General features: G+C 39.6%; 1 protein-coding gene across 5 annotated transcripts in view; it reads right to left on the bottom strand.

Moving 5' to 3' along the window:
* SGCZ (sarcoglycan zeta) overlaps nucleotides 1–27905 on the bottom strand; it is a 483993-nt gene that overhangs the window by 441830 nt on the left and 14258 nt on the right. The window contains exon 2 of one of the 5 annotated variants that reach the window (XM_045017560.1): nucleotides 522–662. The exons of the other annotated variants lie outside the window; for them this stretch is intronic. The gene's annotated coding sequence lies outside the window, so the exon portion shown is untranslated. The remainder of the gene's footprint in view (nucleotides 1–521; nucleotides 663–27905) is intronic. 5 annotated transcript variants of the gene reach the window in all.

Raw genomic sequence — 27905 nt, 5'->3', positions numbered from 1 at the left:
AACTTCACTAAGTAGCTAGGATTTGATAGATTTTAGAGCAGCTGTATCTGAAAAGGAAAAAAAAGGAGAAAATTGCCAATGCATTTAATATACCAATTTCAGTGAAAATGTAAATCTACCTCAGATGGTGACATTCCATTGGTGGAATTCTGTAGGATTTTGGTATGCTAATTTTTTCCTCAGTGCTTTGGGGCTCTCAAAGGAGAGCTAGGTTTCAGGAAATACTGGTTTTATTGCAGGTTTGATACATGTGGTCTATTGTTATCAAGGTTATACCACACACAAACATTTATATGCATACTTAATGATTTTCATTGCTATGTTCACTCTTGTTTAACACTGCATCTCATCTGACCCAGTTCTTTTTTTTAAATTACAGCATACCTTTTTAGGAACATAGGTTCCTGTTTAATCTAACAAACTCCTAAAGTGTGTGATCTAATTAACAGATAATTAAATTTCAGATATGGTAACTTTAGGGAGTAACATATTATTGAAGCAGAGGAATAAGAGGTACTTACATTCAACAAAAAAGATTCTCAGCTGGCTGAATGAGGCTAGGAATTGCAAGCTAAGGCAGAACAACTGCCAGTTGATAACAAGCTGTTCATTATTGTATTGGAATCCTCAGTTTGTAAAATGCCAAAGCTGCTTTCCCACATCTATACACATGGAAATAATTAGAATGAAAATAAAATACTGCTTTGCATTTGCAATGTGTGGCAGAGTGCCTGTGAACAATGCACTGTGTACCTGTTTGTAAAATCCTACTAGCCATGTATGCTTTTTCCACAAGCAGTGAGATGGTCTCTTTCATCAATGTATTTATTCATTCTATGCAGGTTATTTTCTTATTTTTTGTTTTCAGACAAACATCGCTATTTCCTTCTGTGGTATTTCTGTTTTCTAGTGGAGTCAGTGTTCATATGCTGAGGACCAGAGCCAAATCCCTCAAATAAGCCAGACACTACATTTAAGATAACAAATGGCACATAGCAAAGTACACAGAGAAACATCCAGCATTCATGCCCTATGAGGAAGGCATAGAAAGCTCAAGGATTTATGAGGTTCACTGTCTATATTCCTTCCCCTTATTTAAACAGAAGAATCCCTGTAGCCTTCTCCAGTAGATTGTAATATGAATTTCCTGAGGTATGTTGCACAAAAAGATGGATATGTGAGTGGCTACACTGTGTCCACACAAATGATATACAAAACAGGCACCACACAGTAGTGTGTAAGTGACATCATGCCAAGTGCACACTGGAGTGTATATTTAAAATGCAGGCACCTGGGTGCACAAAGTAATAAAGTTTTGGGTTTTTTTTGTTTTAAACATTTACAGTATACAGCAATGAAGAGGCAGACTCTTTACTGTGTGGGAAAATCAGGCAATAAAAATAACATTGGATAAATCTGTAAAATGTACAGCAATTTATCCATACAGCATCAGCAAGGAAAGGGGCAATGGCTCAAGCCAAAAATTGGTGGGAGTGTTAGGAATTCTAAATGGTTTTCTATTGGCTTCATTCATTAACTAGGTTTGTTTAGATTTCAAACGTAGTATCTATGTCACTGACAGCCAGGGCCGGATTTTAAGGACAAGCAACTGCCTAGGGTGCAGGGCTTCAGAGGCACTGGACTTGGGGTGCTGTATTTGTTGTCAGTGACAAAAGGAAAAATAGAATGTTTGAAGGTATTTCATATTTACGTATATATGGCATAAATATAGATTTACAGATCCTAGCATTCAAATTTATCTTATATGACAGGGATAAATCATGCATGCAAATTGTCCAAAGTCATGAAATGGGCTAAAAGTAAGGTATTTAAAAGTTTAAACACATGGAAGGGGAGGCACACGCCAAAGATGCCCCTCACCTGGGGCACCATTTGGTCTAAGGCCAGCCCTGGTGATAGCAGCTATAGCATATGTTCTTCAGTCAGCCTCTCATCTTTGGATCATTTACCCATTGATAACGATGTCCGTTTTCATCCAGCTGTGTCCAGCCATATGCTGCCTGGACAATTCTTTGGGCTTCTTTAAATCTTAATTTTAGGTTCTATCATGCTTTGACTTTTTAAAAAAAATAAATATCCTGATCTTAGGTTAAGATCACTGGCCTCAATAGAGGTGGACCATGAGAATTTTTCAGATATTGAGAAGTTCATTCCCAAATTGGGACAAAGTTCAAAATATCAAGAATTATTGCATATTGGAAATCTGAAAAGAAAATCAGAGTGGGTTAATCAGAATGTTTTGTTTTGTGTTTGACCTTTTTTATACACTTTAAAATGAGAATTATTTTTAATCATTTCAACATGAAAAATGGAACTTCCTTTTTGAAATGTTGAAACATTTTGGAAATTTTTATTTTTTTGGCCTTCAAACTGACTCTTTCCCATGATAAACTGGGTAAATTCTATATAGGTACAGTATGTTTCTAATCAAAGGTAGACAAAACAGAATCAAGTATGTAATATCACTTCACTACAGTGTAATGCCATGTACTGTATAAATAGTTTGATTAGCTTATGCCATCCTGAACAAAATACATTCTGTATTCTTCACCAGGCTTTTCCAAGGCTGATCAAGACTGGTAATCACCATTCATGACAGATATTCTGTGGCTGTTTTCACTTGACATTCTTATTTTTTCAATCTAGGTCACTAGACTGAAATGCATTGCAAGAGACCACGGCATAGCTCAAGACTCAGTGTTTACATTCTACTCAGAATAGGCGAGTATCACCTGTTGGGTAAATGACATCAAGAATTCTCTTCTTACATACTCAGGATCACACTTCATGCCTAATATAAGTAAGCAAAACTCCACTGACTGCATTGGACTTGTATTTCATTTCCATCAAAGATGAAAGTCTTCAGAAGTAATTTGCAAGCACATTGTAAGGCCAGGTTTTATTTATAGATGCTAAAAAGCCAATATTTACTATTGAATCAAATGAAGACAAAAGTGTTGACAGCTGTCTTAACACATTTGATCTTTTTCTGACACAGAATAAAGTCAGATATGGTGATAAAACTAGCCTTTCCAATTTAAAAAAAAAAAGGCTAGATTACTACTATACCACTATGACCTTCCCCAGTACAAGTCTGAATGAAATGCCATATTTTGGTGCTACACGATTCCTTCCATCTCAAAAAGGTTGCCATTCAGTAATGGTCAAGACTGATGCTATGTCTACACTGCAATTAAAAATCCACAGTTGGCCTATGCTAACTGACTTGGGCTCAGGCTCAGGGGCTGTTTAGCTGCAGTGTAGAGATTCTTGCTTGGTCTTGAGCCCAAGCTCTACGATCCTTTGAGGTGGGAGGGTCCCAGAACTCAGGCTGCAGCCCAAGACTGACAATCTACACTGCAATTAAACAGCCCGAGCCCTGCAAGTCTGAATCAGCTGGCATAGGCCAGCTGTGAGTGTCTAATTGCAGTGTAGATATACTCTAAGTGACCCACTTCAGTTTGTTGAAAAAATAAGGGGTTCTTCCATTCTGCTGTCCAAAGAAAGAATTGCTTCCTCTCTCATTAAGCCTTTTCAGTGCATACCCCATATACTCAAAGCTCTGTTCCCAGGATTTGATCCTGTACGTAGTCTTCTCACCCATAGCACATTGTATCTCACCCCTTTCTCTTATCAATAGCTGGAAAAATAAAAATGAAAGTCCCCACTACTGATCACTTCACATGCCTTCCTTAGGGCTGACTATTTCCAAAATCAAAACCCTAAACCCAGATCAAACCAACTCAAGCTACCGGATAACCGCCAATCAAGGTCTTGCCAGCTGGAAAAAGAGGATGCATCCACCCTTTTCCTTTTAGAACCCTGCCCAGATCAGTCATGTGATAGACAAGAACCTTTAATGAGCCAGAACACCTTTACACCTTGTAATAAATACACATCAGGATCAGAGCTCCTTCAAAATCATTGAAGTTCTGGCCAATAAATAAATTACACACAATTTACATTCTATTTCCCAGCAATTTTCTCTCATTTTCCTTACTCTTTTAATCTATGTACCAGGTCATTCACATTAAGTGAGTTTCCATTTCTCCCTAGAGAGCTCAGATGTATGTATGTATTGTTTATTTTTAAGCATTTTAAAATGTAATCACTACAAACTTTAGGGAGCTACTCTGGCCTGCACAGAGAAGGTATTTTGGTGAATGAGCAGAACAGATTCAGAATGCTTAGTGGCAGTTCAGAATATGAAAGACTACAGAGGGCAGAGACATCAGAGCCAAGCAGTGGTGGGCCAAAGCAAATTCCAAGGTAAGCAACATAGTTGAAGGGAGTTTCACTGAGATCATGAAGACACCTAAAGATGTCCATGAACAAAACAAGACTAGGAAAATAGTGTAGTACCATTAAACTCTTGTATATTGCCTGACTCCATCCTTTCTACACAGTAGCTATTGATGGACTGTTGCTAAGTAAAGAAGCTCAGGAGAATGGCTGATAATGAAAAAAAAAGAGCTAGATTAAAGATCTAAGGCAAGTCTGCTTTGAAGGAGAAAACCCCCAGAGTACTGTACATACTAATCAGCAAAGGAAGAATCTCTCAAGTTATATCAAAATCCCTTATCCATAATGATGTGAAAAACTTTAAAATTAGTGTTTAAAAAGAGTCCAGGAAGCAAATGCCGCAACTCATTTTGACTGTAAGTCAGCCTTTGAAGAATGTATTTCCCCACCAAAGCAAACAAACAGTCTCTGAAATACAGTTATAGAAACATGTATTGAAGTAGTATTCTGAACTTTTCAACATGGATAGAGTTTTAATAACCCAGTGGAAACTCAAGTCTCGGTGACATAATATTTGAGGGGGTGCACACAGTCTCAGATTATCACACAAAAGCCACTGAACATTTGCTGACCTAGAGCCTGATATTCCAAGCCACATATGCACAGCATTTCCAGTTGTCAGTGACAATTCAACCTGTGCATGGCCCTAAATTACTATACTTAATATTTCTACAGTAACTCATGCCAACCTGCCATTTACAGTCAAAACTCTTACAGATTTCAGAGTTGTAGCTGTGTTAGTCTGTATCAGCAAAAAGAATGAGGAGTACTTGTGGCACCTTAGAGACCAACAAATTTATTTGGGCATAAGCTTTCAAGGGCTAAAACCCACTTCATTGTTATGCCACAAACTGTACAACGATTGCATTGTGCAATTTCAAGTGAAAAAAGCAACAAAGAAAATCAGAACATTTTCTTCCTACAGAACATTTGTATTAAAGTGAGAATAGACCTCTCTTCTAAATTTTCAACGGAAAAACCAAACATTTAAAAACTGAATATATTTACATTTATTCTTTTTGGTTTTTCTACGGAAAAAATTGTCCAGGAAACCAGATATCCTCTATAAAAATTTTCATTTAGTCAGAACCACAACTTTGTCAAAAAAGTTTGATAGATTTTCAAACAAGCCTAGGAAGTATCCTCTATCCACCACATTTGTTCATATCTGCTTTTCCTGCAGCCTGTACCTCGCTACCCCAGTTAGACTGGCTAGCTTTGATAGTAGCAATTGCCTTGTGTAGTCCTTGAACTCAGAATGCACAAGGACTATTACCGTGTCTAGCCCTGTGATCCTTAGGCCTTTTTGTGCCTCTTCCCCATCTTCATGCACCTGCAAAGGAACCAGGCATAACCTTGCTCTACAATAGTAAATTAATGAGTATTTTCCAACACTTGGAAAACATAAGCCATGATACAAGTGCCAAGTTGCTCTTTAAATAAAATAAAAACAAACACCCCCCCTCTTAGTGGGGTGGGGTGCGATGGTGGCAAAAACAGCAAACAACCTCTGCAAAAGAAACAAAAACAGGATTTTGCAAATGTTTCTCCATAATAAAAATGTCTCACCCAGACAGCTCCTGATAAGACAAAAAAAAAAGGAGGACTTGTAGACTGATCTTGGACCAAAGGAAATGGCAGATTAAATTAAGGATGCAGTGGCTACTAAGAACTGTAATGTTAAAATCTGAATGCTCTCTAAAATCTAAATCAGCCAAAAAGATGTTTTGCAGGATGCCTTACTAGCCCAGGCATTCAGCAGATTCCAGGAGAGAAGTTACAAGTAAATCACTAAAAAGAGAGGTACCCTCTCTCTCTCTCTCTTTTTTTTTTTTTTTTTTTTTTTAAGTTTGAGCACCTGCCATGTGGATGAGTTTTGCTTGCTTTGATAGCAAAGGAAAATAAGATGGCATTGTGGTTTGAACACCAGGTCTGCAAGGTGTTGGGATCTGTCTCTGCCACATCATACCTGCGTAACATTAGGTAAATCCTTTTGAAATTTTTCATCTTAACCTCCTTGTGTCTCAGTTTCTTCATCTCTATAACCAGGTAATAGAGATGTGTTGTGAGGCTTACTTTATGCATTTCTAAAGCAATTTGACATCCTTGGCTGAAGTAGAATTGCAAAGATTTAGAATTATTAATGCATCTGTATGGGGTGAAATTGTGACTTTGCCACAAAAGCACACAGAATCACCATCTCATTCCTAAAGTCAGATGAGACTCAGTCTTCAGTGCTGCTCCAGCTACCTGCATCATGTGTCACACAGGTATAAGGGGGACACTGTCTGCCTCCTTAATTCCCTGCCTGGGGTCATCATTAGGGCCACAATCTGGCCAATTATTTATGTTTTAAACTATACTTTTTTCTGATTTTGGTAGTTTCAAATATTTTAAGCAGGCTTTTTGTTGTAGTTTTTTTACAATACATAATTTAATTAACAAAGTATTTTGCAGTGATGTGCAACTCTATAGAGCATATTTATAAGTTTAAAACAACTGTAATAATGTTTTATAATTGCTTGAAGTAGTGCTCAGGGTTAATGAAAATTCACTACAAATTATTCATCTACAGTCTGGTGTCTGAATTGTTTTTGGTGACTCATTTTATTTCATTGCTCTTTATAAATGTAATGTATTTTGCGTTCCCAGAATTACCTCATTTAGAGTAATCAGTTTCATTTATACATCAGGTTAGTGTTTAAACAAGCAAAACAGAGAACCCCACCTTTTCTCCGAGAGTATTAACAGTGAAATTCAGGATATACCACTATTTCTTTGTGCTTTTCTTGCTCTAGAGAGCTTTTCAAAGTCTAGGGACCTATGAAACTCCTCTCTTTAGTGATAACAATGGGAACAACACTCTGAAAGAAGAAGAAATGTGGCCAGAGGTTGTTTGGCACTGATGAGTGCTATTGCACATCTGCTTAAAAGATTTCTAAGCTTATTTAAATACAGTAAATGAAGACCTCCAAACCAGGGCAAAGGAACTGATAAAGCACTTAAACAGTGATAACCAAATACCAGAGTTTGCTGCAACACTCCAATCATCTCATTTCCGAAATGTACTGAAAACCAATTCTTAAATCCAAAAAAAGTCAAAAGGCAACCAAGATGAGACGATTTTGGATATTGTCCTCTCCAACAAGGAAGAAATAACCAGTCACTGAGACAAATGAGACTTGGATAAATCAATGACAAAAGAACTGAATTAGCAATAACCGAGGTCAAAGCCTGAATTCAACTTTGCACATGCACACTGTCAAAAGTGAAATAATCTGATTTCAGGTGCTCAGAGTAGTTTGTGCACCAAGGGCTGCACTGTGACTTGACATGACAGTGCAGGGGAGTAAAGAGAAATAATACTATTAACTTGAGTTGGCTGCTTGGACCACATACCCGGCTATGTGGGATCAGCAGATGCATCCTGGAATAGAGGGGAGGGGAGTGCTGGGTAATGGGTAGATCCAACACACCAGTCAGTGCAGGAATGGTAGGGAATTGTAATTATTTGCTTGTAGAGGCTAGCAGCAAATTGCTAACCTTCTCTTCCCTTCCCCTCCCTCCCCCATCCCTTTTTGCTTGTGGTGGGGGAGGGAACCCAAAGTACTTGCCCCCAAAAGGCATGTCTGAGATGCAATGACTTTCAGGGATTTTCCTGGGATGGGTATAGTTTGCATTTTAAATAAAGATATAAGTATATGGAGCTATACACCTCTCTCAGAGCTGGAAAGGACCCTAAAAGGTCATCAAGTCCAGCCCCCTGCCTTCAGTAGCAGGACCAAGTACTGATTTTGCCCCAGATTCCTAAGTGGCCCCCTCAAGGATTGAGCTCATAACCCTGGGTTTAGCAGGCCAATGCTCAAACCACTGGAAACGGACGGACAGACACACACACACACCTTAAGTGTGTGTCTATGCTAGTCAAACCCAGTACTAATGAGAAAGAGCAGGTGAGGGAGGACAAGGCAAAGAAAAATAAGAACATTTGTTAACATAAGCCAGCAATGTGCAGAGCTAAAGTTTTTTTAAAAAGTGAACTATAAAACAAACATCAGTTGGTTATCCATGTATAGCTGTCTTACATACATGGTTATCGATTTTCTTTGCCTAAAAAGCGTCTGCTTCTACTTTTCCTCTCACTGTCTGTTACACTGAATAGGATATGTACAGAGGTCCTATGTGGTTGCTTCTCCTCCCTGCAGTTAAAAACAAGATATTATGTACACATCTGTTGCTAACAGGGTGGGGCTTGCCCCTGATTACTATTGCTGAGAGAGAGAGCGCGAGCGCGCGCAGCTGTTGTCCTCTAAAGGGCAGTGAAAAGCTAAGGGAGAGCTCAGGAAACTGTAGCTAGAGTGCTGAGTGAGAAAGGCTCCTGCAGGGAAGACCCTAAGACCAGGGAAGTTGCCCTAGCTAGAAAGGGCTGAGAGTAACCTGCTAGAAAAGAAAGACCTGAGACACCTGTGGATTTTGGAGCTGTGCCCAGTTTAAGGCTGGAGGGAAAACCAGTATTTATTTTTTGAATTTTAAGTTGTTAAACCAGATCCTAAAGAGTGGGTCTTCTTACAGGAGTTGTATAAGACTGAATTTATTGAGGAACCAAGAGGGGAAACAGAATTGAGGGGCTGCTTGCAGGGCAGTCCTGATGCCACAAGGGGATGCTCCAGAGGAGGCTGTCCATTGACACTACCACAAGGAAAAGAAGCCCCTGCCTTGGAGCCTCACCCCAGAGTTGAAGAGCAGTGATTCCTTTCTCTACTCTAGTTCTTACTTACACCTCATGTGTAGACTTTGACCTGCCTGTAGCAGACTTAAACACCACAGCACAAAATCAAGCAGAAGACATCGAAAGACAGCCCCAACACTAAGGAACTTATAGTCTAGAAGACTGACCGAGGAAGACAAAACAATGGGGTGACAGATGAAAGAATCACCTTAAGTAAATTCCCAAGCCTGCATGTAATCATTTCCCCTTGATTCCTTTGAATGTTTTCCATTATGTTTATTGTGAGGTCTTGCCTCTCTCCTATATGGTGGCCATTTATAGTACTGGGGGCACTTGGGCCAACTGTGTATTCATTGAGTGGTATTCACCTCTGGACATTTGTTCCCTGTTGGCCCAAAAGTTCAGACAAGGCTATCCATTTACACAGGCTCTTCCCTAACAAGATGTATGAGCAGAGTCAACTAACTTTTTCTTTGAGTAATGGAGGAAATTGGCAATGAGTCATTATCTAAGTTAAATTTTTTTTGTTTGTTTAAGAACCTGACATGTTTAATATTTCTGATCCTTTTCATATTTTATCCACATAAATACTGGATCTGAAATTATATAAATATGGATATTTTGATAACATCTTCTGTTCACTTCAACCTATTCAGTGCATGTGCTATGCATTACTTGTTTGTTTCCCTTATTTCTTAAGGAATCTTTTAAATTTAGCAAAATCAAAAACTTAAAATTATGTTCAGAGTTAAAAATAGTTAATTGTGAAATACCCATCCCTGGTTTCCCTCATGTTGGGATAGCTTAGCAATGGCCATATAGACATTTATGGAACTTTAACAAACACCCAGACAAGAGCCCCAACCTAGCAATCCTCACCATTTGAGAAATATAGAAATGAAAATATTTCAACTCAAAAGCTAAAGGCAGCTTTGTGGGACAGAAATAGACTCTGGTGCCAGACTACTTGTAACTCCGAGACAACTGCTAATACCTAAAGTCTGGTTTATATTGCCTGACACATAGGTAATGGTTTTGGAAGAAAAAATTAAAAATATTCAGACAGATCATTGCAAAGTTAGAGAACATTGGACAAAAGCCTCCACGTTATCATAACTGATGGGGAGAAGAAAAGAGAAAAGAGCTAGTCCCATGTGTTCAATTTCAATCTTCCATTCAATTACTGCATGGCAGTCAATTAGCACATAGGCCAAAGAGCAGCTCCATTTTCTGATGTGAAAGACTGTAAAGGAGATAACTTTCCTCTTCTTGATTACTGTTAGATATTCTTTCACCTTGTCACCTGTCTGCTTTCTACTGTACAGTTTTACTTATAGGATGTTTCAGCCACTTTTCTAGTATTTTGCCCTTGGTACAGCATTTAACACTAAGATAAGACACATTGTTTTGCCAAAGTCCTGATGGACAACTTCTATCATTCTTTTTAAACAGTCTATGGGGAGTTAAACTAACTGAAGTAACTCTTTCCTACTACGTAGAATCAAATATTCCTGCTTATTTTGGGGCTTAGCACCTTGTAGGAGACAATCAGATGCATCCGACGAAGTGGGTATTCACCCACGAAAGCTCATGCTCCCAAACGTCTGTTAGTCTATAAGGTGCCACAAGACTCTTTGCTGCTTTTACAGATCCAGACCAACACAGCTACCCCTCTGATAATCAGAACTCTGTAGAATCCAGCCCAATGTACTGAGATTGAGCAGCTGATGTTAATTTTCCTTACACACCAGTAAATATATTCAGTTCAATAGCTACTCAACTAGAATGGTGTAACAGAGCAGAATCAGGCCCCCCAACCATATTCTCTTTGTCCTAAACCAGTTAATTTAATTTTAAATATCATTATCAGGTAGTTAGCACAGAATTTATCAATTTGGAAGTTCCTTTATATTTAAACAGACTCACTTCTCACTCAGAAAAGGACATTTTTTGGACAAAGTTTATTTCCCAAAATAGTAGTTTTGGTCAACTCAACACTATTATGAGTTTGACATGAATCATTTAATTGTCCCCAACCCCCCAAAAGAACTGTTTAACTTTTAACCCAGTGATTAGAGCACTCACTTGGTATGTGGGAGACCTGGGTTTCATTCCCTCTTCTGCTTGATGTGAAGAATGATTTATGAACTTGTGGCTGCCACGTTTCAAGAGAGTTTCATAGTCACCGCATTATGAGATATTCTAGAACAGATCTTCAATGTCTCCTCTTCAGACAATTTGAAGAAGGAACTTGGGTCTCAGTTGATAGGTGAGTGCCCTAACCACCAAGCTTTAGAGTCACTCTCCCCCCTTGCCTGGGGCAATAACTATTGTCATACATAGTGACAATTCATAGTCATTTATAATGACAATATATAGTCATTGCACTTTAAATCCCTTCCCCAACCAGGGAATTGAATTCCAGTCTCCCACATCCCAGGTGAGTGCTCTAACCACTGGGCTAAATGGTTATAAAAGTGCTCTCCCCCTCTCCATATTTTGAATGATGCCAAAGTTCCCCAGGGGGATGTGTGAGAAACTATCCACTAAATTCATGTCAAATTCCTGAATAGTTTTGAGTCAACCAAACCAGTCTTTCAGTTAATAAACTATCCACCTGAAAAAAAGTTACCTAGCTCTATTACCCAGTACTTTGAGGTGATTTGTTCTGCCTTTGAGTTTTGTTTTTGGAACTAAAGCTAGGGGATGTGAAGTGCTCTGTAGCTGACACTTATTTTTCCTTCCCCAGCTGCTCAGTTTGCACACCTTATAGGTTGCCTTTACTTACAAGCAGGCTTAAGGGCTACTCATCGGAGTAAAGTTTCTAAATTCATGCCCTTAGCTTGCACTCCTCAGTATAATTAGGATAGGGAAAGGGGAAACCAGTCTTTTCTGAGTAAAACAGAATTAGACCAATGGGAAAGGAAGTGCTTCTGGATTCTCAAGGTTCTTACAGGTAATTAATGACAACTTACAAAATGCAAAAAATAGTTAATCACTCTTAAAAATGCTACTTGATAAGAGTCACTTTAAGAAACGACATCTTGTAGTGGGAGTTATTGTATGAAAAGGTCACCATTTCCCATCCACCCCCCACAAGCTTCCCTCTACTAATCAAGTGAACCTCATGCCAATGAACCCCCTATATCCTCTTTCAGGATAAGTTCTACTGATGAAAGCAGAGATAATTTACTAGACTTTACTGTTGCCATTCCTGCAAACCCTTACGCTCCGAAGAGATCACTTTGCCTTCAGTCAAGATGATTTTACACAAATCCCAGATTCAGTAAGACTCATTGGCTTATTAACTCTTACTCACAATCAGTCAAATTGTAGGATCCAAACCCTGTTTTGCCAGCATATCCAACTCCTATTTTGCTTTTTCTAAACTGAGGTGTCCTTGATTGATCTTTATAATCTTCCTCCCAGAGAGGAAATGCCAGCATTAAGGTTCCAAAACGTGATTCAATTCCTTAGCTGTAAGAACTAATTAGTCACTGGACCAGCAGTACTGAGACTCAAGCCATTGTTTTCGGCAATAGCAAGTCTAAGTGACTAATGCATTCGTTTGCTGCACTATTACACTGGCCCCCAGTTGCTCTTTTTTTACTAAAAAGTAATTAACTAAGCACAATATAATAGTTTCCAGGCTATTAAGTTATTTTCATGGGAATTTAAATAAATTAGCTATAATTAGAACTAATGAAATCACTAAGAGTCCTGGGTTCAATTGCAAAAGTTATTCTAATGCCTTATGCTTCCCTTTTATTGGAGTATCAGGATTCAAATAATCCTTAACCATCCAATGTTAGCATTGTCACTAAAATCCAAAAGAAATCCCAAACTTCTTTCTACAGACTTGAGTTATTAGATACTATTTGAACAGAAAATGTACAGAGATTAGAAACCAAGGATTGTGGTATTAATCACTGGACAAAAAGGAAAGAAAAAATGGATAAAATATGGGTCAATTTAAATTGCTGCATAGACTGTTGAAATAAAGTCAATAAAAGATCCTTTTGTTTATTTATATTTCTAAGGGGGTCAAAACTAAAAGACACTGGCCACAAATAAGGAAGGTAAGAGTGAATGGGATAGTAAGACTAGTTGGTGCAAAAGGCAATGCAAATAGGACTTCGTTCTGAACAAACAAAGCGTGAGCAGTGCTTGCCTTGGGTAGGTTGGTGTTCTAGGCATACATACTCCTGAAAAGGTAAAAGACCAAGTCAACAAAATCAACATTTAAAAAAAATCACTTACTTGAGGAATACCACTATGACTATTTATATTTTGAGCTTTGAGAATCTCGCTGTGTCTGCCTGCAGAGCACCTAATACAGTGGGGCCTGATCCTAACTGGAGTTTATGCAGGTAGTGATATACACAAAAGCACATAGGCAAAGAAACATGTTTTTTCCTCTTGCCATGCATCATATCTGGTCTTCATCATATCTGTTTCATCTCCCAGCTGCACTCTTTTCAGGGGAGGGTGGGGTTCCACCTTTGTCCATGTTCTCTCCCTTTTATTTTCTTCTCTCTCAAACATGTATGTCCAGGCCCTATCAAAATCCCACATCCCACAGAAAATGGACAGCCACTTTTTGCAAACCTGTGCCCTTGGTATGTGCCCAGGGGTATATGGGGATCTCAAGACTAGCATCCTTGTCCCAGCTGTTCACATCTGGTGATGACCAGATCAATTTTATTTTTTGAAGGAGAGGCTGGTCGAAATCCCAGTTAAGTGTAGGACTTCATGTCACAGTGCTCCCTTCTAGCTAATCAGGGAGAGCTAATCATTCTCATATCCCCTCTTTACCCTTACCCCTTCTCTCTTGTTTCTGTTTGCACTCACAGCAATGAGTACTGTCACATAAATTCCCAGCCTTAGTTCACGGATTGCCACAGTCACCATCTCTGGAAAAAGCAAGCACTAGTTCATCAAATCACATTTTTCTTCCTGGAAGAGAGGACAGAGGCAGCTCACCTGCTGCCACTGATTCCAGTGTTGTCACATTAACTTTTTTTTCCTCTGAGACACAAGAACATACAGATACATTCATCACTTTCTCTCTGAATTATTTCCTCCAGAGTCCCTCCCATATGGGAAGATCCATGCTATGTGGATGAGGCAGTCAATGTCTGAGTATCTGCCAAGATACTTATTTTACAGTGCAAATTGGTATATCCTTAGTGCCAACTTGATTCATAGGAGGCTGCAACACTTCCTCTCCTCCAAAGATTGTCTAGAACATCTGTGCCTATAGTTGTCACTGAGTTGATGTAAAACAACTTTGCTTAGTTGAAATTGTCTTGCAACATAGGGGAGCTAACAGAAAACATTATTTGCTCCAACTTGTTGAGCAGGGCCAAGATAGCTTGTGAACAACTTGCAGCCAGTTACTGGCCCACTGCCCTCCCCCACAGTAGTTTGTAACATGGTGAATCCTAGATCAGGCTACCAGTGTTTGCCAGAAACCCCTCACTTGTTAGAAGTAGATCCTGCTGGAAAAGGGGTAAGTAGATTCATTGAGGAAGGATGTTCTTTAACCCCCACCTAGATGTTAGAGTAGTAAAGCAAATTCAGGAGTAAGAAAGGCAAGTCCGAGGTGAACAGGGTTGTGTCTGAAGTTGAGCAGTCCTAGTAAACATTATGCTTATTAGTTCCTTTGTTAATAAAGACAAACCCCAGGAAAGGAGTGTGGATTTTGACTCTACACAGTAAGTGGAATTTGCCTTGGAGCAGGTTGGGTAAAGCACCTGTTCACATCTCTTCTCCGTGTCACCTGTGAACTTCCAGTGTGGAAATAATTGCCACAGCAAATGTGCATGGGTTCTCTGCAGACTCAGAGTAGCTGGCATACATGGCCTTAGATTTATTCATTTAAAAACAGTGGTTTTCAACCATCATTTTCAAACTTAGACTATGTCTAAGATTTCCCAAGGGGTCTGTGCACCTCCATTTGACTTTATGGGTCCATAAATGAAAAAAGGTTGAAAACCAATGATTTAGAACATTTCAGGGTTTGCGCAACAGTATATTACTGAGGAAGGCAGTGGGAAGAAATAAGGTCAAAGAGACACCTACATTTATTTCTAGAGACGATGAATGGAAAAGTGGAATAAAGATAAAGAGCAGGAACATTAGAGTGGCCGATTTTATCCCCCTAAATTTTATATTCTTATTTAATTGCTCCATCTGCCAAATGACAGGGGGAAAAATATTTGGTTCAGAATTCCAGCAGGACATTTCTGGAGTACTATTTCTAAGTAGTGTGCTAAACATCCCCCATTATTCCTGTGTCTGTGCAAGACACCCAGTTCAGATCTCCTAATAAGTGTTTACAATAGCAAATTGATAAAAAAATATATTCCACCATTACCCTTAGACTTGGAGACTGTATGAAGCAATATGGCAACTAAGCAAGTGTTTGTTAGATGCCCACTAGGTCTTTTGGATCCCCATCCAGAATCTAAATTTCATTCCACAACTGATTATATCACAGAATTAGATTCCCAGACTTCTATGGAATCCTTTCTGAGCACTAGGAGAGAAAATTTAAGTTTGATATGAAAAACATTAGCTCCAAAATAAGATATTCAAGATAGCAGAACTATGCAGTTTGCAAAACCTGGTACTCTGACCATCAGGATCATACAAAATATTACCTAAAGTTTGACCACAGCAAATTAGAGAGTAGTTTTCAAAAATCACTGAAGGCAGATTCTCAGCTTGTACAAACTATCATAGTTCTATTGAAGTCAATAGAGGTATGACAACTTAAATCAGCTGAGAATCTGATTTGCACCAAATAACTGAAAGGCTAGACAGATTTCAAGATCAAGTGACTGCTGAGACTTGAGTAGCAGCAGCTGCTAATTTCATACAATATCGAACACTTGTCTGCAAGTCCTAGAAAACCATTGTCAGATATATACAACTTATGGTTCTCCCTGAAGTAGAGAACCCCACTTTAATGCATTTTTTTCCTGAATAGATCTCTAAACTACTAGCAAAAGAAAATAGATTTAAAATAGAGAGCCTATAGGGTGCCAAGTATACCTGCAAGAGGTGGCCTTCACTCCCACCCTGTAATTTTCTCCCTACATAACTTTAAATACAGGCAATCTGTTTTTACAGATTGCCATGGCACAGAGATTTTACTCAAAGAGGCAGAAACTATCACTTTTCCAGTGACACAACTGCATTCAATATAGTAAAGAAACTTCTCAGACAGCAAAGCATTCGGTATATTATCCTACATTCAGCAACCTTGAAGATTTTAAAGGAGCACAAATCTTTATGTTTAACCATCTTGTAGAAGCACTGAGGTTTTCTTAGACAATAGCAGAAAAAAATGAACTGAAAGGAAATAGTCTTAGTGTGAGAGGGAGAGAGAAATCAATGCTGGCATTTAACATGGCAGTTCTATTTGCTAAATGAAAAATATTTAAAAAAAGTTTTTTTTAAATATTTTTCATTTAACTAACTAGTTTATTATAGGAACTAAGCACATTCCATAATGAGTTAATCAATGAGCAGCATCATATTTTAGAATGTAATGACAATCAACCTTTGGAGTTCACGACTGAAAGCAGTCTAGCTTAATTTAGGGGAAAACTATTTCTATTATTTTCCTACAACTAGATCCAATATCCTCAGAGCAGTTACAATACTTACTTTCTTCAGGGTCCCAACTATTGATTCTTACATCCAAGTCTACTACACAGGGTTACAATTTCAGTTCCAACTCTCACTCAGCCATCCAATTTACAAGGTTCAGTCGATAAAATTAAAATGAAGCATTGAATGATCTAAATTATACATAACCATTAAAATTCATAGCTCTTGAAAAGAGATCCGTCTCTTACAATTAGGATCCAGTAAGAGGAGAGAGTATACCATCTATGTCATCTTGCTTAGATTAAATTATACTTAACAGAATCCAATAGGAAAGCATTACTGTCTGGGTAATAATTATTGGTTCCATGATAACTGATGACTGTATCTTTATTCTAGTTTTAACCATGATGATTTAATAATCAGTCTATTCATTTTTCCCTCAGCAGGGTATTTGAATAGATTTTGCTGTGTTTGAGCCATGTTAAATATAGATATTTTATTTATTTAATTGTTCAGTCTGCAAACTATTGAAAAATCAATCGGTTATCAGTGGAGGGTACATCAGAGTAACATTATAGAGAGATGGTAGCCTGTTTATACAAATTGTTTGGTTACAGACATTAACTATAAAAAGAACAGGAGTACTTGTGGCACCTTAAAGACTAACAAAATTTATTTTAGCATGAGCTTTCGTGAGCTACAGCTCACTTCTTTGGATGCATAGAATGGAACACAGACAGGAGATATTTATACATACAGAGAACATGAAAAGGTGGAAGTATGCATAACATAACTTTTCCTGTTATGCATACTTCCACCTTTTCATGTTCTCTGTATGTATAAATATAAATATATACATATAAATATATACATATAAATATATTTAGATATATATATATATATATATTTAGATATATAAATATCTCCTGTCTATGCATCCAAAGAAGTGAGCTGTAGCTCACGAAAGCTCATGCTAAAATAAATTTGTTAGTCTTTAAGGTGCCACAAGTACTCCTGTTCTTTTTACGGATACAGACTAACACGGCTGCTACTCTGAAACCAGACATTAACTATGTGATTTCCCATCTCATCTCTTCTGTAGTTTGAGTTCTGTACATATTGTACTGAAGATATTACCCACCCACTAAAACCTATGAAAATCCTCTCCTTTTTAAAATGAAAGAAATGATGGATAGTCCCTAACCAGGAAACATATCTAAGTACCTATGAAGATACTAAATAGGGGGAGAGGGAGGGAAATGGTTGGGTCAAGTATTTTCTGCATTCTATGCTACAAAAAGGGGAGTAACTATGTTAATACATTAAGCATTGCCCTTTGTAGTAACAGTCATTGCAAATGAGAAATGATGTCTCCTCTTGCTTTCTCCCACAAATATCTTGCAATGAACTTACTACCTGGGGAATATATAGATCTGTCATGATGAATTTATTAATTTTCTATCACTCCCACCTTCCAAACAGAAACTCTCCTGAAGTAGACTTAATGTGGCATTAAATCTCCAGTTTGAAAAAAAACCTGGAAATTTCTAGACTAAAAAAAATCTAAGTTCTGTCCTGATGGAACACTGCTTAGTCAATGCCTGGAAGCTTCTAAACACAAATTACTTAAGGACTTCATTTTCCACTCCAAATGTTGTGATTTCTTACCTGGTATTGGGCTCAACAGGTAGTGATCAACAGCTCCATGTCTAGTTGGCCGCCAATATCAAGCCGAATCCCCAGGGGTCAGCTCTGGGCCTGTTTCCCCCCCCCCCGCCCCCAACATCTTCATTAATGATCTGGATGATGGGATGGATCGTACCCTCAGCAAGTTCACTAAGTTGTGGGGAGAGGTAGATATGCCGGGAAGTAGGGATAGGGTCCAGAGTGACCTAGACAAATTGGAGGATGGAGCCAAAAGAAATCTGATGAGGTTCAACAAGGACAAGCGCAGAGTCTTGCACTTAGGATGGATGAATCCCATGCACTGCTACAGGCTGGGGATTGACAGGCTAAGCAGCAGTTTGGCAGAAAAGGACCTGGGTATTACAGTGAATGAGGAGCTGGATATGAGTCAGTGTGCCCTTATTGCCAAGAAGGCTAATAGCATAATGGGCTGCATTAGTAGGAGCATTGCCAGCAGATCGAGGGAAGTGATTATTCTCCTCTATTCGACACTGGTGAGGCCACATCTAGAATATTGTGTCCAGTTTTGGGGCCCCCACTACAGAAAGGATGTGGACAAGTTGGAGAGAGTCCCATGGAGAACAAACATACATGATTCAGGGGCTGAGGCACATGACATCTGAGGAGAGGTTGAGGGAACTGAGCTTAGTCTGCAAAAGAGAAAAAAAAAGAGTGAGGAGGGATTTGAGAGCAGCCTTCAACTACCTGAATGGGGATTCCAAAGAGGATGGAGCAAGGCTGTTCTCAGTGGTGGCAGATGGCAGAATAAGCAGCAATGATCTCAAGTTGTAGTGAGGGAGGTCTAGGTTGGATATTAGGAAAATCTATTTCACTAGGAGAAGAAGCACTGGGTGAAGCGCTGGGTTACCTAGGGAGACGGTGGAATCTCCATCCTTAGAGGTTTTTAAGGCCCAGCGTGACAAAGCCCTGGCTGGGATGATATAGTTGGGGTTGGTCCTGCTTTGAGCTGGGGGTTGGACTACATGACCTCCTGAGGTCTCTTCCAATCCTAATAATCTATGATAAAACTGAAACAGCTAACAAATTTTCACTCCTATGTCCTGTTTACACAGATAAATCCTACCTTAATTTGGATTAAGTTAAGATTTAAATTTTAAGCATAGCTGTACCTGATTAACTCCCTTTGTGGACACACTTATTCCAGAATAAGTGTCCCACCAAGTAGTTAATCTGGAATATATATTCCAGAATAAATTCTTATGTAGACAAGCCCTAAAATAGGTGCACAAATGGATATCTGTCTTAAAAAATAGCATGTTCAAGACAGTACATCAAGATGGAAATTTTTCTCATGCTGAAAATAAAAGCATTTGTACGTTCAATTTATGAACATATATAGACTATTTTGAAATAAATAAGCATTTGACAGATTCACCACAGATTGTGGGAAGCAATATGCTAGTGGATTGACTATTACCTATATGACAACCCCAAAAAAATATCTTTCAGGAGAATATGTGATCTTAGAAAAACTAAAATCTCTTCCAGATGATCACTGTGCTTCCCATGAAGCTAGAGAAATTCACTTGCCACTTAAAGGCATCTCATCTAGGGTACAAGCAGATTCTTCATTAACCCAACATTTTAAAATTTTGGAAATAAAATCTGCTGTAAGAGTTCCAAAATATCCCAGTCTGACAGTTATACCTACAATTGTAATGAAAAATTTAGACAGATAGGCAACAAGATATTTTTAAAAGAAAAAAACAGAACTTTATGCACCTTCAGGAACTCCTTCTACAAACACAAATACATAGGCAGTTATGTGTTTGGTAATCTGTAAGATTTCAGTTCTCAAAGACCAGAGAGTACAGTGTAAAGTATAGATTTTAACTGAGGAAGTTCAAAATGTTGTAAGGGACATTTCAAATGGCATGTTTCCAGGATTGAATGGCTGTAACAGTAAACCTTATAAATCTTTTTTCAGAACCTTCTAGTGCCACCAATGTTCAGTCTCTATTGATCAGAAAAAATTGTTTGATCATCGTTTGCAATCCAGTATAACTGTACTCAGGAGAAAAGATAAAAATCCAGAAACCTGATCAGCATCATGACAATAATACACTTGCAAATGTCTTAGCAAACTGATTATATCTAGCCTAATTCACACTAGCCAATCTGGCTTTAATCCAGGGAGAAGCATAATATTCAGCAAAAAAAGAAATCATCATGATGTTAAACAACTGAATGAAAGCAGCCTTCTATCATTAGAGGCACAGAAGGGGTTTGATAAGGTTCATTGGAACAATCTTTGTAGTACTGGAGAAACTGAATTTTGAACATCAGTTTGTAGCAAGAACAATATTCAGTCTTATTTTAATGTGTCTTGATCAGAGCCTTTTCCCCTTAAATGTCACTTTTTTCCTTCTCTATTTTTTAACTGCTTGCAGTAGCTATCAGAGAGATTCTACAGAGACGTAGGGCATCATAGTCTGATCAACAATATAGCATTTCTTTTTTCCCACAGCTGACAATCTATTTTTTCCTCAGTGGAATGCAAGCCTCCATACAATAGAAATCTTAGAGGCCCACATACATATCTGTTTTTTGTGCAACTATGACCAAGCCAGAAGCAATAATGCCCTTAGGCACCCATTCAGTGAAACACTAATCACTTTTCCATACCTACCATGTGTCAGAAGTATTCAAACACCTGGGGATACAAAATTAACCCAACTACTACTAAAAAAGGTCAGTCTGCAGCTCCTTTACTCTCTCTTAAATAAAGGGGAAAGGAGGGGGGATGGTTAAATTCTCCTTGTTTTAAGATCCAAGGGATTTGGATCAGTGTCCACCAAGGAATTGGTGGAGGAGTCTCTCAAGGCTACCCAGGGAAGGGAGTGCTTGGGTGGTGGCAGCCAGAACAGATCTAAGCTGTTAATTGAGCTTAGAGCTTCTCATGCAGGTCCCCCACATCTGTACCCTAAAGTTCAGAGTGGGGAAGGAACCTTGACAGTGACTGAAGCCAAAGACTTCTTCAGGAAACTGAACATCCCCTTTCTTAGGGACCACTGCCAATATTGGCGGGGGGGGGGGGGGAAGAAAAGAAAAAAGGTTCCTCAGTGTAGTAGCAAAATAATCACAATTTCCAGGCATTCATCTATCAGATTTTCCTTCAGGACAGGAAGATATTACCTTTAAAAGATGGACTGCCGAAGGACTGTCAACCTTTGGAGACCTTTTCCAGATAAAAGAACTACTAAATTTTGAACTTCTCTGACTTTAAATTTACTGTCTCAGGATTCCTATGTTTATGTAAAGTTAGCCACCTTACACTCCATAGCTGGGGAAGAACCAATTAGGAGAAACAAACAGTGTGGCCCAATCAAAATATGCTCCAATTTTTTGAAGTTGTGGAGTAATCTGAGAAACACTTGCAAGTGTATACTGCAAAGTTTTACATAGACTAAAGTTCTTAAAACTCCACCTCTTAATCAGGCAGGATGGTCTTCTGGTTAAGGTACTGAATCCAGGTTTCCTGAAACCCAGTACAAGTTTTTAACTCTCATGGATTTCCAATGTGACCTTGGATAAGTCACTTAATTGCTTTGTGTCTCAGTCCCCATCTGTGAAATAGGAATAATACTTTCCTACTTTACTGGGGCATTTTGAGGCTAAATTCATTGTGTGTCGGAAGCATAGATACCATGGTGATGAGGCCATATAATCATCTAGAGCAGTGGTGGGCAATCTGCGGGCTGCATGCAGCCCATCAGGGTAATCTGATTGTGGGTCACGAGACATTTTGCTAATGTTGACTGTTCATAGGCACAGTCCCCTACAGCTCCCAGTGGCTGCGGTTCACTGTTCCTGACCAATAGGAGCTGCAGGCCTCAGGGACATGCTGGCCACTGATTCTCGCAGCTCCCATTGGCCAGGAATGGCCAACTTCAGCCACTGGGAGGTTGGGAGGAGCCATGCCTGTGGATGGTCAATGTCAGCAAAATGTCTCAGCCCACCATCAGATTACCCTGGTGAGTGACCTGTGGTCCACAGGCGGCCTAGCAATGATCTAGACTAGAGAGACAGAATATGCTTAAAACACACTGGATCAATACCAACATGCTGGAATAGTGTTTGCCCCACAAAAGGCCTGGACAGGTTGAGATGGTTAAGCAGGCCAATTAAGTGCCTAGGCTGCACCTGGAGGAGGAGACAAGAAGCAAGGATTTAACCCTGGAACAGCTGGGGCCTATATAAGCCAGGAAGCTGGCAACTGATGGGGCAGGAGGGAAGAAGCCTTCAGTCACTCCCTGGGAGGTGGGAACACGGCTTAGCAAGCCCCAAGAAGGGCGAGAGGCAAGCATAGCTATGGGAAAAACAGTGAGGTCAGGGGTAGGTCAAACCTTGGCTGGTGATGAGAGGAGCCCCTAAACTGGCAATAAAGGGTGGGCCCAGGTCCCCCTATTGGCTGCTGATAAATTGGCACTGGTGGGGCAGTGAGTAGGAAGTCTGCCTGAGCCCAGCTGTCAAGAGGGACGTTGATACCCAGGAAGTGGGAACACACATGGTGACCCAGCTGGAGGCCTCAGTCATGAAGAGGAGGTTTCAGTTCCTGGAGTGAGGTGAGAGGATAACAGAGACGACACTGCCGGGACAGGGCTCAACATCTGGCTGGAGCTAATCCCCAGGATGGCTGGCAGGCAGTGCCACTAGGAGTGAGTGGACCTTGTGACACATGCATCTATAAATACTCAAGAACTTTATTGACTAACCAACCACCACTTCAGGGTGCATTTTTCAACAGTTTTGCAGTTCTACTGCAGCCTGTGGTAAAATTTCCCTTTACTTCAGTGGAAGCAGAATTAGGCCACCATATTTTTTTTAAATCATACTCTTAATTTCTAGCAATAGAGTTGTATTCATATCAGTCATCCCAAATGGTTTAAGTATTTGGCAGTTAGATGAATAGGAGGCACAGATTTATCATGTACAATTTTATTGTTTCGTTATAGAATATATAATAGATGTTTGTTAAGTATTAATTGGTAAACAATTGTTCATGGCTACAAAGTGGTTTTTTAAAACAGTGTTTTACTTGTATTATCTGATAACATGTATTTGTACTACCATATAGCCTAGGAGCCAGAGTCAGCCAGGCCTTCATTGTGCTAGGCTCTGTACAAACCCAGAACAAAGAAATTAAAATACAAGTACAAGACAAGAGGTAGATACAGACACAGAAGTAGAAGGAAACAATGAGACAAAATTAGTCCACATGATAGGCAGTGGTACACTGATTCTCCTGCAATTGTTCCTCATTTGGTTTATCTTGAATGCAAGAAAAAAAAATTAGAAAAAAGAGCTCACAATAATTTCTGTATTTCACACAGACTCTTAATGGATGTTTTGAACAATATGGCAATATGACAAATTAAAACCAACACTTGAGACTAGTTAATTCTCTAAGAACATGCCTGCATGTATTTTAACAGCACAATCATTTAAATCCAGTAAGAGTTCATTTTGTTTTGGTGTATCAGTACATCTCAATTAAGACTGCACCTGCACTGGGGAGAGGGAGGAACTTGTATGTTTATTCTCATTGAAGACATGTAATCTAGCTTGCATGTGCTTCATACTTAAAATAGAATATTCTTTAAAAAGATTTGTCGTTATGAAGCTGAACATTTTTACAGTTTGCTATTTCCTTGTGCAATTAAATGGCATTTTGCTCAACAACATTTCAGAAGTCCATTAACAGACCCATTGTGTGACATTAACCAGCAATGATTCTCTAAGGCCTAGGGACTTCTCAGGAAGAGATATTTAATGCATCATACTTAATATCTTAACTGTTACTGTTTCTTGTCCTGTATTCACATGATGGTAAGATGCTAATAGTATTCTTAAAACCCAGTTCCTGAAAGGCTTCGTTTTTCACTTAATATTTTCCTGCAGTTTACCATGAGAAACTACACAGTCTCTTTTCCTAACAGTATGTACTTTAGTGATTCATTAATCCCATACATTAAAGCTTTTGTGAATTTGTCCCACTGGTATATTATGAATTTTAGCTTTTTTGCAATTGACACAGTGTAAAGGATCAGATTCTGTTTTCAGATACAAAATTTGGAGTAAGCTTATTGAATTCAAAGGAGTTATGGCCTGATCCAAAGACCATTGCTATAAATGGAAAGTTGCTCACTGATTTCAGTGGGCTATGGTTCATACTCTTATACAGGACTTACCCTGCTGTAAACACAGAATTGTCTCAAATACTATGTCTATACTGCAGCTGGGCGTATGCTTCCTATGTACCTATGCTAGCATGTTACAAATAGCAGAGTAGCCAGGATAGCATGGGTGGCAGCTAGGACTAGCCGAATACAAGCCACCTCTGACCCCTTGGGTGCATGCCCAGGCTGCTCAAGCTGTGCTGCTATTTTTGGTGCTCTAGCTAAAGCAGGGCGAGTGTGTCTGTCTCCACTCCCAACTGCAGTGTAGATATAGCCAAAGAATCAGAAGACAGTACAGACACATTTTAAGTACATTACTTCTAAATGGACTGTCTTAAACCATTTCCTTCAATTTCCTAGGAGTATATAGAAAATAATAAGATGGTCACAACTCAACTAGGTTTTGGTCCAATTTACCTACATGAACAAAAGAAAAAACCCTCATTGTAGCAATCCCCAGAAACAAATGTTTTTCCTCCTGGGCAGAGTTTGATATGAATTCTCAGTAATGTTTCCATTGTTTTCAAACTAATTACAATTCCGCAATTAATTAATGGTCTTGGTCATTTCTAGCCAAATTGGTATCTCTTTTGCTAAACTTCAGACATGAATGTGAATGGAAAAAATGCATCTAATAGCCAGAATAGAGGAGACTTCATTTGGATACGTTACCACCACCACCTAGCAGCAGGTAACTAGTCTACAAATCTACTCTGTTTTTGGCAGAACAACATTTTCCTTATGTGGAGATAAATCCTGATTGGAGTTGAGCATCTGTAAATTCTTTGGACAAGAAGTTCAGCACTTCGTCAGATTTGGCCTCATGGCTATAGACAAATATTAAAGCCTTTGGTCTAGACCTGTGCAAACCTTTTATTAAAACCCCAGACTTGAGCAAGATTCATTCAAACATTTCCTGAATTTTACAAATTGTTCAGAAAGCTTGGACCAAGTTCTGGGTTTAAGGTAGAAGCTTTGTAAAGCTAAGGGTTCCACATGGTTTTATAACCCAAGAACTGGCAACACTTGATGGTTTTGATTAAGTTTTGTTTGGAGATATTTGGGTTGCATGAATTTAAACTGGGGGGGGGGGAAGAGGGGGAGAGAAGAGGAAGCTCTGCAAGCAAAGCCCAAAAGCAAACATGAGAATTGTAAAATTTCCCTATATCTTTGCTTTTACCCACCAAGGCCTGAAATTGAGATTCTCTTTCATTCAACTGTGAACAAAGCCATAGAAGCATCTGCAAGTGAAACAGACTATTGCATTAACAGCCTGATCCAAGACCCCTTGAAGTGAAGGGGACTATTGTCTGATGGCCTTTAGATCAGGCCCCCAAAAGTGGTTGGTTGATACTGCATGTTTGATACTCAAGAATGAGAGCCCATGATCTTTTATTTGCTGTCAATGTTTGCCTCTGATTGGCCCATGTCGTCAACCTCCACTGTTCACTTGTTACATTTTCAAACATCTTTGTACTTTCTCCCATGCCGCCCCCCACAGTTGGAAGACAATGCCCATAACCATCCACCTTCAAAGCCCTCCTGAATACTTTCCTTTGCGATGATGCCTATGAAACTCTTGATAGCAGAAAGTCATGGTTTCATACCAGCAGCCTAATATAGTCAGTGGGTATATCTACACAGCAATTTAAGCCCAGGGGCAAGCCAACCCCTCCCCTTTGCATCCACACTGCAAATTTGCTAAACTAGGACTTGGATCCAGGATTCCAGGACCCTGCAGGGCTAGAGGATGTAAGCCTGTGTTACGTTGGGACATAGCCCCGGTGGTTTCCTGTGTGTGCACATGGCCCCAGCTTAACTCAGGTCCTGGAAGTTCTCCAATTGTAGCCCACAGTTCATGGCAGCAGAGGAGCAATGCCTCAGGCAGCCAGTGCAATGTGCCAGAACCACCATTACTGTCTGACCGAGCACACTCCTCCTTCCTACTGTTCCCACAATGGTGGCTCCAGATCCCCCTTCCTTCTGTGTGGAGCTTTCCTGGAGTAGGGAGCAAAATGTTGATAGGCAGGAGTCATCCCTCCCCTGGCTGCTTCCCTTCCCTGAAGGGCAGCGCTTGGTCCCTGCTCTGCTCCTGGGCTCCTGCTGCTCTCCCTGGGCCTGTGTGTGCAGGCACACCCAGGCCTCATACACAGTTAGGGCAGAGAGTGGGAGCTAGCCCCAAAGCTTCCCTGCAGCCTACTGAAAATCCCTCATCTCTGCCTCCTGAGGTGCAGCAGAGCCAGGGATAAGGAATCACTGGAGCGCACTGCGCTCCGAGCTCTGGGAATGCATTTCATCTCTCCCCAGCTAGCAGCTGCCAGGCTGGGGTATGTCTCATCTGATACTTTCATTTTATGTCAAACTTCAAAACAGACTAAACTAAACACACCTTCACTGAACAGCCCATTGAGAATTGCAAAGTTTCATTTTAATACTTTGACAGTCCTGGAGACGGATGTCCTAATTATCCTCAGAACTGGTGCACATGGATATTTCCCTTCCAATGTGACTCAGCCTAAATCTGGAGAGTCCAATTCTCAGATCACATGGCAGTTCAATGTAAGGCCTTCTCAAACTGCAGTCATTCTCCTGAGACAGTCACCAGAGGAGCTAATTATGCTGTTCATGTACTCAGGTGCTCTTTATGGGCACTGAAGTCCCATCAATAGCACCACCCCAGTTAGGAAAGAGGGTGGACAGTAGAGTTTTCCCCACTGTGCAACATGTTCCTAGGGCTAGAATGTCAACATTGGGGGAGGGCACTAGGCACTCTGGGATATGGTTACTTTAACTTGAGTCTGTGCACTGCAGGGTGAATGCCAGAGTATGGGTCAGAAAATGCTTAATCTAGGATTAAAATGTAATGTAGATGCTCTAGCCCAGGTTTCCCTGACAAGTCAGCTAACTAGAGTCCCATTTACCCTATGCTTACATTGCTATGTAGATATAGCCATAATTTACTTTACTCCCCCACTTAGCTGTGTCTATATTTATTCATCATGATTTATACCTGGACAGGAGTTTATTTGTTCTGTATTTGTACTGTGCCTAGCACAATGAAGTCCTGGTCCATGACTAGGGTTTCTGTGTGCTCCAGTAACTTCACTGTTAATACAATACTCCTAGTGTAGTGTCATAAACAGATAAACAGTTAAGGGTTAATGCCTCTTACCTGTAAAGGGTTAAGAAGTTCACCTAGCCTAGCTGACACCTGACCGGAGGAACCAATGGGGGAACAAAATGTTTCCAAAGGAAGGAGGGAAGTTTTCCTTTGTTTAGTCAGTTTCAGCCAGAGTGAAAAAGAACAAGGAACCAGCCTCTTGTCAGAGTAGTAAGTTTTAGAAAGG

The sequence above is a fragment of the Mauremys mutica genome, chromosome 5 (genome assembly GCF_020497125.1).
Source record: "Mauremys mutica isolate MM-2020 ecotype Southern chromosome 5, ASM2049712v1, whole genome shotgun sequence".
NCBI classification, from domain to species: domain Eukaryota; kingdom Metazoa; phylum Chordata; order Testudines; family Geoemydidae; genus Mauremys; species Mauremys mutica.
This window is presented reverse-complemented; position numbering and strand designations above follow the sequence as displayed.